This window comes from Hyperolius riggenbachi, chromosome 3 (genome assembly GCF_040937935.1).
Source record: "Hyperolius riggenbachi isolate aHypRig1 chromosome 3, aHypRig1.pri, whole genome shotgun sequence".
Taxonomy (NCBI): domain Eukaryota; kingdom Metazoa; phylum Chordata; class Amphibia; order Anura; family Hyperoliidae; genus Hyperolius; species Hyperolius riggenbachi.
This window is the reverse complement of record NC_090648.1, coordinates 174599235-174607649: the sequence shown is the minus strand read 5'-3', so window position 1 is coordinate 174607649 and position 8415 is coordinate 174599235.

Sequence of the window (8415 nt, the reverse complement as noted above, 5' to 3'; positions counted from 1 at the left end):
AGCAATCTCATCAGATCGACCTAAATTTTCCACCCTGCAAGTTCGATGAAAATCCATCGAAATCGATCGAAATCGGCCGTCGATCGGTCGATTGGCCAACCGATTTGCAATCGATCGATCGATCGGGATCGGTCGGTCGGCCAGAAAATCGGCTGAGTGTATGGGCTGCTTTACTTTTTTTTATTAAGGAGATAAATAGAGTGACTTTAAGGCTCTTTTTTTCTAAACAAAACATAAAAGTATCTTAATATAATGCAACACATCTCTCCTGTAACAAGCTAGCACCTAATCTCTTCAATACTGGGACTCTAATGAATACATCTCCCAGCCAGAAGTCCACAAGAAGATCAAAGACAAGACATAAACCCTACCAGTGGTGTCCATGGAGATTACACACTTTCCTGGGCAATCTCTGCTTTGACTTTTTGGCCCAGTGTACACCAAAAACCTCTAGCAGATCTGCAAAACGCTAGAGGTTTTTGAAGCCGATTTCAGAGCGATTCTAGGCATGTTTAGAGACGTTTTCTAAACATGCCTAGCGTTTTTTGGAGCACTTTTGTGTAGCAGATTACAAATATTGTTACAGTAAAAGCTGTTACTAAACAGCTTCTGTAACAAAAACGCCTAGAAAACCGCTCTGATCTAGCGTTTTTCAGAGCGGTTTTCCACTTTTCCTATACATTGAGGCAGAAATGCCTCAGAAATCGAAAAAATGCTGGAGCCCCTGAGTTTGCGTTTGTGGAAAAAACAAACCACTCTGGTGTGCACCATCCCATTCACTTTCATTAGCCAAGCGGTTTTCCCAGTTATAAAAAACGCTTCAGAACCGCTCTGGTATGCACCAGCCCTCTCAATGTCTTTTCAGTATAGAACTCCTGTCCTCGATTGCAACACTGGACATCGGGGGGTGGGGGGAAAGGAAATAATAGACAAGAGGGGGAAGCAAGCATAACTGAGGCCCAGCGCACACTGAGCGGTTTTAGGTGCGATCCGCCGGCCGCATCCGCATGTAAATACGCTTGGCTAATGTATTTCAATGGGATGGTGCACACCAGCGGTTTGAGGTTTTTTTCCCAAACCACAAACGTGCCTCCTGCTGCACGTTTGCGGTTTTCTGAAGCGTTTCGGCCTCAGTGTAAAGTATAGGAAAAACGCAAACTGCTCTGAAAACCGATAGATCAGAGCAGTTTGCCAGGCGTATTTGTTACAGAAGCTGTTCAGTAACAGCTTTTACTGTAACAATATTTGTAATCGGCTACACAAAAACGCACCCAAAACCGCTAGGTATGTTTAGAAAACCTCTCTAAACATACCTAGAATCGCTCTGAAATCAGCTCCAAAAACCTCTAGCGTATTGCGGATCTGCTAGCGGTTTTGGTGTGCACTGGGCCTTACAAGTTTGGTCAAGAGGCAAATCAGCCCCAGTCTTGCTTACAGAGATTCTCCCCAAACCGGTAATTTTGACTTGTAAACTTTAGAACCACACCCCCATCAAGCGAGAAGTGCAGCCAGTGTCTATTCCAAGCACAAAAGGACAGCAGCAACAGTCCACATTATTTGGTGCAGTAACATGATAAGAATCCTGTAGTGCTTTCTGTTTATGTAAAAGCCGTGGTTGGGTATGCTGCTTTTTAGGCTCTCACCTCTTAAAGGGCAACTGAAGTGAGATGCATACGGAGGCTGCCATATTAAATTTCCTTTCAAACAATCCCAGTTGCCAGGCAGCCCTACTGCTCTATTTGGTTGCAGTAGTGTCAGAATCACACCAGTAACAAGCATGTAAGTATAATCTTGTCAGTTTTAACAAAAATATCAGAAACAACTGATCTATTGCATGCTTGTTCAGGGTCTCTTGCTTAAATTATTAGAGACAGAGGATCAGCAGGATAGCCAGGCAACTGTTATTGCTTAATTATGGCAGCCTCCATATCACTCACTTCAGTTGGCCTTTTAAAGTGAACCTGAACCAAGTAAAACTATTTAAACACATGATGTACCTGCAAGTTATTACATACCTCCCTCGCTGTCAGTTCCTCTCAGAAGCTCACCATTCCTTCTGACTAGTAAGAATGGTCAATGAGATGCAAATAATTGTGAGTTGATCCAGGATTATGAAAATTTATGCCGATTGAAAATAGACCAATCGGATTTTACCTCAGCTGGATTTGATTGGGTCATTTTCAAGCTACATAAATTTGCATAATACTGCACCAACTAAAAATTATTTGCATCTCATTGACCAGGATGGTCAATGAAATGCAAATAATTTTGAGTAGACTAGATATCTCTCTCTCTGGAGATGCAACCACTGTTGTCAGTAATGACTGAAAAGACAACTGATGTGCAAGGTAATGTCCATGTTTCGCTATGGCTCAAGCAATATTACTGATCTACGGCCCTTTTCCATTAGCAATCACAAACGCCAGTGATTTTAATTGTGTTATGTGATTGTGATTTTTCATTTGCATTATCGCTCTAAAAATCACTCCAGAAAGCGACTGATTTCCAAATCGAATCACTATAGTGGAAAATACTTCTCATGATTTCTATGATAAAACAACAAGCCTAGCGATTTAAAAATCACTAGTGATTTGCGATTCAGCTGTGCAGTGGAAAAGGGCCCTAAGGGATTGCTGATTCAGAAGTGGTTAGTGTCACCACCATTATTAAAATGGAGGATGGAGAATTCCATCAATCACAATGGACAAACAGAGCGGGAGAGGAGAAAGATTGCTGAGCGACTACACAGAAGTATAACGTGTGTATTTTTATTTTGACCTTCATTTTTCAGTTCAAGTTTGCTTTAAGGCCCTACACCCATGGTACCCGATCCCTTGGGCAATGCTCCACAGACACGGAGTCAGCCATCCAGCTGACGTGCGTTCTGTTATGTCGGGAAGCGGAAGGATGACGGAGCACTTGATAAAGTTGATTCGACTGGAGGATCACTTGCTAAGTGGAGCTCAGGGGTCGAAATCGGCCGCCTCAGCTGACTATAATCTAGCCAGTGTACTGGTCTTTCGCTGTGGTTCTGATGCACTGCACAGTAGTATGGACCCACTCGGGCATCATCTTTTCGGGTCCATGCCACTGCGCAAGCGCAGCTGCACACCCACTTACCATTGGACACGCCTATCAGCGTTCAGGGAAAGCCTCTGAAGGATTCAAAGGCTTCTCTCTCCCCAGGTAAGTATCCAAAACTAAAGCTTGCAAACCTCACAGGTTTCCTTTAAAAACTCAAGTCTATGGAAAGTGCCATTTAGAAGTACGGTCTGTACCACTTCCTGTCCTCGGGCGTACGAGAGAGAACGGCGCTGGAGACTTGGGCGCAGGGCGCAGGACACAGCCAGTATATGGCTGATCCTGCTGCCGCACAAGTCCGGGCCGTGTTAATTACTATTCCTGGTCCAGGCCGACATGGATAGTGGGGGAATGAAATAATTTGGCTTCCAGCAATTGCTGAAAGCCGAATTATTGTTTTAAAAGCAACTTCAGATCCGTCTTCTGACGGCGCTGAAGTTACTCCCTGTGCCTGCGATAGCCGCAGTTCTTATTACGGCCTATGGTGGCGCCGGCTGCGCCCAAGTCTCCTGCGCTGCTGCGCCCAAGTGTCCAGCGCTGGATTTACCGTGTTCGGTCCTCGGAACCTCCATGAAGCAATGAAAACGTAGTTCCAAGTTTAGTAAATAAAGGAATGCAACAAATACTTGTCATGGAAACTAACTCTTCCCTACTTTATATACATAAAGTTCAAAAATATAAAAAAAAAACTAAATATAAAATTATTCCTGGAACTGGTAAAACACGACTATTGCAGTGAAGTACAATCCTCTGTCCATCTGAGCGACAAATGAAGGCTAATGTGTGTGACAATACTGCAGCCAAAGACATCAGCAGAACTGCCAGGCAACTGGTATTGTTAAAAAGGAAATAAATATGGTAGCCTCCATATCCCCCTCACTCAGTGTGGACTTTAATGACAAGCCTTAGGCCTCTTTAAGTAGGACATTGTGGTTTGAGGAGACGTTAAGGCCGCAACGCAAATTACAACGCCCCAAAAAAGTCGCAATGCAACTTAATGCCCAGTTGTCGCATACTGTAGAGCATACAGGCAATGAAAAGTATGCTTCCAGGTCATTACTGAGCATGTGCAAACAGTCTATCACAGCTAATAACATGTATAATGCACAGCATGCAGCACTTTCTAATAATGCCACACGTTACACACAAACGTAATGTGTGCACTGTGAACGTCTCACAGACTTAGTATTCCTGTGCCTTAGTCTGCATTGAAACATTTTAACGTGCAACTTTAACGTCGCACTGTGAAAGAGGCCCTCAATCCGATCTCTGGAGCTTGGAGGGATGAGGGAGAGAAAATTTCCCACCAGCTTCTCTTGAATATTTGTTTTAACCTACAACTCTAATATAGTCTGGCAGTATTTTAGTCTGTCGCATCAAAACCAAACTATGGCCTCAATTCACTAAGCAGTTTAGACTAGTCTACAGATGGTTTTTAGTCTACTGATGGTTTGGTGTAATGTTTTAGAGCTGTTTTAGCCCTGCTCTAACATTCAGTAATTACACAAAGGCAAACAAGGAGTAACTACGCCCACTTTTTCTGACAGATAATAGACCAGCTGATTTCTGTAGGTAAAGTAATTCTGTGAGGCATTTTAAAAGCCCAACCTACTCTTTACGATTCTTTGTACAATTCGATTACGATTCTATCTACGATCCAATTAAATCCGACATGTCCGATCGGGATTCGATTCGCTTTGCCACTACAAAACAATGGCAAATCAAATCCCGATCGGACATGTCTGATTTAAATCGGATCGTAAATAGAATCGTAATCGAATTGTACAAAGAATCGTATTGTGTAGATGGGGCTTTAGATGTGAGGACGGAACCTTTTGAATTGATTAGGCAGGAGTTAAATTGTATGCAGAGGAGAGTTCATCAAAGGAGAATGAGTCAGCCATAGCTACTTGTTTGTGAATTGCATCTTGATCATTTCACCTGCTTTACCCACCCAGCTGATAAAACTGATAAGAAGCACAGGTCCTTCTCAAAAAAATTAGCATATTGTGATAAAGTTCATTATTTTCTGTAATGTACTGATAAACTTTAGACTTTCATATATTTTAGATTCATTACACAACTGAAGTAGTTCAAAGCCTTTTATTGTTTTAATATTGATGATTTTGGCATACAGCTCATGAAAACCCCAAATTCTTATCTCAAAAAATTAGCATATCATGAAAAGGTTCTCTAAACAAGATATTAACCTAATCATCTGAATCAACTAATTAACTCTAAACACCTGCAAAAGATTCCTGAGGCTTTTAAAAACTCCCAGCCTGGTTCATTACTCAAAACCAAAATCATGGGTAAGGCCCCATTACACACATCAGACCATAGTCTTTTGAAAATGAAAGATCACAGACCAATCTTACCACCCTTCATGTAGTATGAGAGCCATACTCTACACAGTCTTTTCTATGGAGCTGAACTCCACATCAGAAAAAAATCTTTGCAAGTTGCTGCACACACAGATCCTGTACAGACACAAAAGATCAGTATCTGCTAAAGATCTGTTCCTGCCAAAAATCCATTCCTGCAAATTGCAATGATAGTCTATGAGATCTGCAGATCATCATACACACATGATTTAACTGACATTCATCTGCAGATCAGATCCACCAGGATGGATTTTCAGATCTGCAGATGACTGCTTGATCTGCAGATGAATGTCAGTTAAATCATGTGTGTATGATGATCTGCAGATCTCATAGACTATCATTGCAATTTGCAGGAATGGATTTTTGGCAGGAACAGATCTTTTGCAGATACTGATCTTTTGTGTCTGTACAGCATCTGTGTGTGCAGCATCTTGCAAAGATTTTTTTCTGATGTGGAGTTCAGCTCCATAGAAAAGACTGTGTAGAGTATGGCTCTCATACTACATGAAGGGTGGTAAGATTGGTCTGTGATCTTTCATTTTCCAAAGACTATAGTCTGATGTGTGTATGAGCCTTAAGACTGCCGACCTGACTGCTGTCCAGAAGGCCATCATTGACACCCTCAAGCTAGAGGGTAAGGGCCCTTTTACACTTAATCAGTTGGTGTGCGTTAGTACACGTTTTTTCCATAGCAGTGCATGGTAACAAAGATTTCAGTTAAAACGCGTTAAGTGTGAAAGGTGCCATAGGAAAACATGGGACTTACTTTGAAAATCAGTTTTCTTTCCGTTTTAACGGAGAGCAACTGATTAAGTGTAAAAGGGCCCTTAGACACAGAAAGAAATTTCTGAACGAATAGGCTGTTCCCAGAGTGCTGTATCAAGGCACCTCAGTGGGAAGTCTGTGGGAGGGAAAAAGTGTGGCAGAAAATGCTGCACAATGAGAAGAGGTGACCGGACCCTGAGGAAGATTGTGGAGAAGGACCTATTCCAGACCTTGGGGGACCTGTGGAAGCAGTGGACTGAGTCTGGAGTAGAAACATCCAGAGCCACCGTGTACAGGAAATGGGCTACAGGTGCCACATTCCCCAGGTCAACCAGAAACAGCAGCAGAAGCGCCTGACCTGTACTTGACACTGGACTTCAGGCATTTTGGCATTTCCCTCTCCCCAGTCTTCCTGCAGACTCTGGCACCTTGATTTCCAAATGACATGCAAAAGTTGCTTTCATCCGAAAAAAGTACTTTGGACCACTGAGCAACAGTCCAGTGCTGCTTCTCTGTAGCCCAGGTCAGGCACTTCTGCTGCGGTTTCTGGTCCAAAAGTGGCTTGACCTGGGGAATGCTGCACCTGTAGCCCATTTCCTGCACACGCCTGTACACGGTGGCTCTGGATGTTTCTACTCCAGACTCAGTCCACTGCTTCCGCAGGTCCCCCAAGGTATGGAATCGGTCCTTCTCCACAATCTTCCTCAGGGTCCGGGTCACTTCTCGTTGTGCGTTTTCTGCCACACTTTTTCCTTCCCACAGACTTTCCACTGAGATGCCTTGATACAGCACTCTGGGAACAGCCTATTCATTCAGAAATTTCTGTGTCTTATGCTGCATACACACTTGAGATAAAAGTCTCTGGAAAAGGCAAGATCACAGACCAATTATACCCCATTCCATGTAGTATGAGAGCCATACCTTCACAGTCTATTCTATGGAGCTGAATTCCCCATCAGATAAAATCTTTGCAAGATGCTGCACACAAAGTTGCCCGTACACATTCAAAAGATCATTATCTGCAAAAGATCTCTTCCTGCAATAGATCCATTCCTTCAAAATGCATTCATAGTCTATGAGATCTGCAGATCATCATACACACCTTGTTTAGCAGGCAATCATCTGCAGATCATCTGCAGATCAGATCCACCAGGATGGATTTTCAGATCTGCAGATGATTGCCAGATATGCAGATGAAGTCTGTTAAACAAGGTGTGTATGAGGATCTGCAGATCTCATAGACTATGAATGCATTTTGCAGGAATGGATCTATTGCAGGAAGAGATCTTTTGCAGATAATGATCTTTTGAATGTGTAAGGGCATCTTTGTGTGCAGCATCTTGCAAAGATTTTATCTGATGGGGAGTGCAGCTCCATAGAATAGACTGTGTAGAGTATGGCTCTCATACTACATGGAATGGGGTAAAATTGGTCTGTGATCTTGCCTTTTCCAGAGACTTTTATCTCAAGTGTGTATGCAGCATTACCCTCTTGCTTGAGGGTGTCAATGATGGCCTTCTGGACAGCAGTCAGGTCAGCAGTCTTACCCATGATTGTGGTTTTGAGTAATGAACCAGGCTGGGAGTTTTTAAAAGCCTCGGGAATCTTTTGCAGGTGTTTAGAGTTGATTCAGATGATTAGGCTAATAGCTCGTTTAGAGAACCTTTTCATGATATGCTAATTTTTTGAGATAGGAATTTGGGGTTTTCATGAGCTGTATGCCAAAATCATCAATATTAAAACAATAAAATGCTTTGAACTACTTCAGTTGTGTGTAATGAATCTAAAATATATGAAAGTCTAAAGTTTATCAGTACATTACAGAAAATAATGAACTTTATCACAATATGCTAATTTTTTTAGAAGGACCTGTAGATCCAACAGTTGGATTGACTTCTTATCAGCTTTTTGAACAATAGCCAAATACTTTTGTAGCCGTTTCAACTTGTTTCACAAAAGTTGTTCAACAATTGTGCTGCATAAGAGACCGCTGTTGAGTGTGTGTATGGGGCTTAATGTTGGGGGAAAAAAATGCAATATAGAGGCCTAAAGGCTCATACACATGCTCAACATAAGTCTTTTAAATGCATGAACAACTTGAAGTTGTACAACTTTTATCAAGTAAAAGACAGGCAAACGACAAGACGTTATCACAGATAAGAGGCGACCAACGACTGACGTATTG